The sequence below is a fragment of the Miscanthus floridulus genome, chromosome 5 (genome assembly GCF_019320115.1).
Source record: "Miscanthus floridulus cultivar M001 chromosome 5, ASM1932011v1, whole genome shotgun sequence".
In the NCBI taxonomy this organism is placed as follows: Eukaryota; Viridiplantae; Streptophyta; class Magnoliopsida; order Poales; family Poaceae; genus Miscanthus; species Miscanthus floridulus.
The window spans coordinates 144,623,081-144,628,778 of NC_089584.1; positions in this window are offsets into that span (position 1 = coordinate 144,623,081).

Sequence of the window (5,698 nt, forward strand, 5' to 3'; positions counted from 1 at the left end):
AGTACCAAGTAAGTCGGTTCCCAAAACACTATATGAGTTGTGGACAGGAAGAGTACCCTCACTAAACCACTTACGTGTGTGGGGGAGTCCTGTTGAGGCTAAAGTATTTAACCTAAACATTGGGAAGCTAGATTCCAAAACAGTAAGTTGCCATTTCATTGGCTACCTAGAAACGTCAAAAGGTTTTCGTTTCTACTGTCCAGACAGACATACAAAGTTTGTGGAAATGAGACACGCTGTCTTCCTAGAGGATGAAATGATGAGGGAGAGCATGGTAGCTCGAGAAATTGACCTTGAAGAGAAGCGAGTGTATGCGCCCACTCCGTTGATTTATGAGCCATTTTTCTCACTACATGCTATCGCTGCACCGATAGTGTAAGACACTGTGGTGCCAGCACCTGTTGTTATTCCGCCTGTGGCAATAATGAATGACAATGAGGAACCTGTTCTTCAGGATCCTGTAGAACCTATTGCCACACATGAGGGGGAGCAACAACAGCCTCAAACAGAAGATGTGCCAAATGTGGAGGCCCCTAGAAGGTCTCAAAGAGTTAGAAAATCAGCTATTCCTGCTGACTATGAAGTATGCAATACTGAGGAATTTCAAATAGAGGATGATCCCACCTCATTTAAAGAAGCCATGAGAAATGATCATTCATCAAAGTGGCTTGAGGCCATGGAATATGAAATGATATCTATGAATGCCAATAAAGTTTGGGACTTGGAAATAATTCCAAAAGGAACCAAAACAGTAGGCTAGAAATGGGTCTACAAAATAAAACTTGACTCTCAAGGGAATATAGAGAGATATAAAGCGTGACTTATGGCAAAAGGATTTACGCAAAGAAAAGGGTTTGATTACAATGAGATATTTTCTTCAGTCTCATGTAAAGATTCTTTCAGAATTATAATGGCATTAGTGGCACATTACGATTTAGAATTATATTAGATGGATGTAAAGACGACATTTCTCAATGGAGACTTGGAGGAAAATGTTTACATGGCACAACCGAAAGGTTTTGTCATGGAAGGAAAAGAACAAATGGGATGCCGCCTAAAGAAATCCATTTATGGATTAAAACAAGCTTCAAGACAGTGGTACTTGAAGTTTGATTAGACAATAAAGAATTTTAGGTTTAAAGATAATGTTAAGGACAATTGTGTCTATGCAAAGTTTAAAAATGGGAAGTTTATCTTCCTTGTCCTATATGTGAACGACATCTTACTTGCCAGTAGTGATGTCAGTCTACTACTGGAGACAAAGAAGTTTTTGTCCTCAAAATTTGATATGAAAGATCTTGGTGAAGCCCCATTCGTTCTAGGGATCGAGATTCACCGAGATAGAAGTAAAGGGGTATTAGAACTGTCACAAAAGGCATACATAGAAAGAATCTTAAAGAAATTCAGTATGCACAAATGTAGTTCCTCACCTGCTTCTATAGTCAAGGGCGACAGATATGGGGATTTTCAATGCCCCAGGAACCAATATGAGATCGATCAAATGAAAGCGGTTCCATATGCTTCAGCTGTCAGAAGCTTGCAATATGCTCAAGTATGTACGTGCCCTGACTTGGCATTTGTTACCGAGTTACTTGGCAAATTCTAGAGCAATCCTAGAACAGGACACTAGAAATTAGTAAAGAAAGTCTTGCGTTATTTGCAAGGAACGAAAGGCCTCATGATGACGTATAGAAGATTTGATTCACTCCATATAGTGGGATATTCACATTCTGATTATGCGGGAGATGATAGAAAATCTACGTCTAGATATGTATTCACTCTCGCAGGGGGAGTTATTTCATGAAAAAGCTCAAAGCAAACCGTCACTACATCGTCCATAATGTATGCCGAGTTTGTAGCGTATTATAAGGCAACGGGGCAGGTGAACTGGCTAAAGAAGTTCATACCCAGTTGTAAAGATGGTTGACGACATCTATAGACCACTTAAGTTATACTGCAATAATAATCCAGCAGTATAGTATGCTCACAACAATGAGTTAAGTGGTGTTGCCAAACACATTAACATAAAGTATTATGTTGTGAAAGATAAAGTCCGGGATCATGTCATAAGTCTTGAGCATATAAGTACCGAAAAGATGCTCGCGGATCCGCTTACAAAATGCTTACCACCCAACGTGTTCAGAGAACATGTAGTCGGCATGGGTTTAAGGGAAAGCCTATAATTCCTAGACAAAAGAAGGCCCAAAGATAAGTATCTATTTCAGAACAAAGTGATGTGTTGTAGCTGTTAAATCTATCGGCAATTGGCCGTGACGATGAAACATGCTCTATGCGCTAATCTGTAATGGAATGAACAAAAGTAAATGATATAAAATTGAAAGATGGTAGGACATCATGGGGGAGATTGTTAGGTTGATCTCTAATCCCAAACTGGGCCCAATGGGCCAGTTGGGCCTTTGATCCATGCCCTGATCGGGGGCGCCCAGCCCACTATGGCTGGAGGGCCCCTGTCACACTACATAATAAATAGAGGTGGTGGGCCGGTGGCTCAAGTTACGAGGTTTTCCTGAGCTACAATTCCCCACCGACACCTAAACCCTAATCTGATCTAGAGGGGCGCAGCTAGTGACAGGAAGCCACCAGCCGTGCCACCACCGGACTACGTCACCGGACTCCACTGCCTTCACCGTCGGTCGCCACCGTGCATCACCAACGCAGTCTTCACCGACCGTCGCTGCCCTAGTGTAGACACCGAATCCATGGCGCACGCGATCGGATCTTCCTCCACTGCGGTGTCAGGTTTGACACGCCCAACTTCTACCCCTCCCTTTCTCTCGTTCTACCTACCGTTACTGCACTAAGTAGATGTTCTAGGGTTCATGATTCTATTCAATAGCAAGTACCCGGCTAGATCTATGCTCCTAGTGATCCTATAGTTCTAACAAGAACATGTTGCCCCGCTGCTCTCCATCGTTGCTGTCGGCTGCTGTGATGATGGCGAACTTGCTAAAGTAGACATTGGCATCGTGGAACTCCAGAGGCGGGAGAACATGGTGCTTGCCGCTAATAGGATTGCAGAAGCCAACGAGCAATGGCCAGTTCGTGTCTTTGAAGCTGTGATGAGCGCCACGGAAGGTGCGTGGGATGAGGTTCATCTGTATGATGCTGTGGCGCGCTACGAGGGGCTCAGCGTAGGTGAAGGTCCTGTCAGCGGCACCAGCAAAGAAAGAAGTGAGTGAGCGACCCGTAGGGCCAAGCGGCGATCCCATTGTTGGGAAGAAGGTAGGCACGGAGACCGAGGAGTTTTGTCTCGTTCGCAACTTGAATGTCCTCTTGCAGCGCTTGAATCTTGTCTCCTAGAAGAAGAACCCGAGGAGGTGCACGTGGTGGCCCTCGTCCTTACCCCGACAGAGCTCATGGAGGAAGGCTGGGTCGGTGAAATGGTGTAGCCACCACCGGCATGTCACGGCGAACATGAAGAGATCTTTGATGTTGTCCATGCGAGAGAAGATCTCGATGAGGGGGTCCTTGGGTAGAGCCGCCATGGCATCCATGCTGAAAGAGTAAAAAAGAGCTCACAACAATGACGACACTCGTGACAGTAATCATTCAGCACACTTGGCATGCAATGCAACAAACTCACGCCTGGGAACTGCCAGTGCCCAGGCCAGTGGCAAGCTCATCGCCGTGTTGCTCTCCCTTTCTCCCGCAGCTAGCACTACTCCTAAGGCTTCGTTTGGCAATGAGGGATGAAAACTCACGTGAGAAGGAAAAACCACATCGGGGTTGGGTGATCCCCGCGCGCCCACCTGGTCCCCTTGACAGGCTCCTACCCTATCCCTTCCACTACTCCCCTCCCATGTCTTCTATTTGGCTGTTTCTCAAAAAGGTCTTTTATTTGGCTTGGATGGATTACGGATGGTATTATTGCAACAAGCTAGCACATTCTCCAAAAACAGAGATAGTGGTTATAGAACAATAACTAGGAAAGCAAGACCTATATAGCTTAATGCCAACTAGAGATAGCAGTAATAGAACAGTGAACGTGCCAACTATAGATAGCAATAGACATCAACCATGAAACAAGGAAGTGCAATGCTAAGAAGTAACAGCTTACCCAAACAAAAAAGTAGCTGTGTAAGGTAGTGCAGCGTTGTATCTGATTGCTAAGGATGACTTAACACAAAAGCATACAGTCATAACAAAAAAGCAAAAATACAATCCAGGTAATAAGGAATAGGGAACAATTCACTCATGCTATCTCAAATAATACAGTCATAACACATGTAAGCACTGGTGCCACTTCTTAGCTTCAGAAACAAGAAAAGCAAAAATACATTCAGTTTTCAAGCTACCAAGACAAACTTTATAATTTAGAACCTTTTTCCTCAACCAGCGAGGCCATCAAATAGTAACCTAGAAGGTATTCAAAAATCACATTGCCGCGAGAGCATAGTGAAAGCAAAGCTGAAGTAGCAGTTAATGTCCAAAGTCACACAAATGCAGCATTAAATTGCTACTCCCTATGTGTATATAAATTGCTACTCCATCTCACAGAGCATTAAAATGTTCCTAGCTATGCTTTTTTTTTTGGAAAAACACATCTCATATGAAACCTAAAGAATTAATACCTAACTATGAAAGACACAACTGCAGGCATTGTTTTGGTCACAGATCGTAAATCCACTAAATCACGTATTACAGACAAACACGTTCTGCTGCTACTATTCTACACAAGGAACTGAAAAAATAATGGCAACAGGAAATTAGGAACAATATGCAGGTACAAACATAGCATCACATGCAAGATATCACAAGCAAGAAATGGCATCAAGAAAACTATTCATTGGTCAATAGCACAACAAAGAACTTAGCAACACAACAACAGAGAGTGGAGTGGGAGGGAGACCAAGCCGGACCTAAAAAAGAAAGTGCCCTAGTCGAGATGGTGTTGAGATCTTGGAGTAGATAGCACCGCAGATCCTGATCTTGGAGGAAATAGCAGCACAGATCCTAGGAACACAGTACCATACTAGCAGGTTCAAACATCCCAGTGTCGTACTAGCAGGTTCAAGCAAAACGAGAGGGGGAGAAGGGAATTGAGAGGAGGAGGTCCGCACCTTAGGACCCAAAGTTGCCACCGTCTCCCTCCAAGCCGATAGGAACTGATAACGCCGCCGCCCGTCGCCGCAGTGTACTGAAACCCTAACAAGGGAAATCGGCTGAGGAGAAGGGGAGGGAGGAGGGGATGGGGCCGAGGAGGACTGGGGGAAGCGGAGAACATACCTTTTTCAAGCACGAGCGGTGGCGGAGTCGCGTGCAGTGGGAGAGAGGCTCACGACTCGTAAGTGCGAGTCCCGGCTCGGGTGAAGATGATTCCTTCTCCCTTGGATTGAAGTGGATCGAGCGGGCTTTTCTTCAACCCGGCGGCACCCAAATGCAATTTTGTGCATCCACATGTGTGGAGCCCCCGCGTGGGTCGGGTTCCATCAAAGGTTAGGATCCTCCCACAATCCCCGTCGATCCAAGCCCATCCAAACGAAGCCTAAAGATGTTGCTCACCGTAAACTCCATATCCCCAACACCAAACTAATAATGAAAAACCACAAACCCTAAGGAAGTGTTTAGATTCCTTGTGCGCCGACGGCGTCATGTCACTGGCTAAGGCTAACAATTTGGTAGATGCTCGCCTGTATAGTTTCCCCAGCAAGCTTGCTCGCCTGGGTGAGGAAATTCT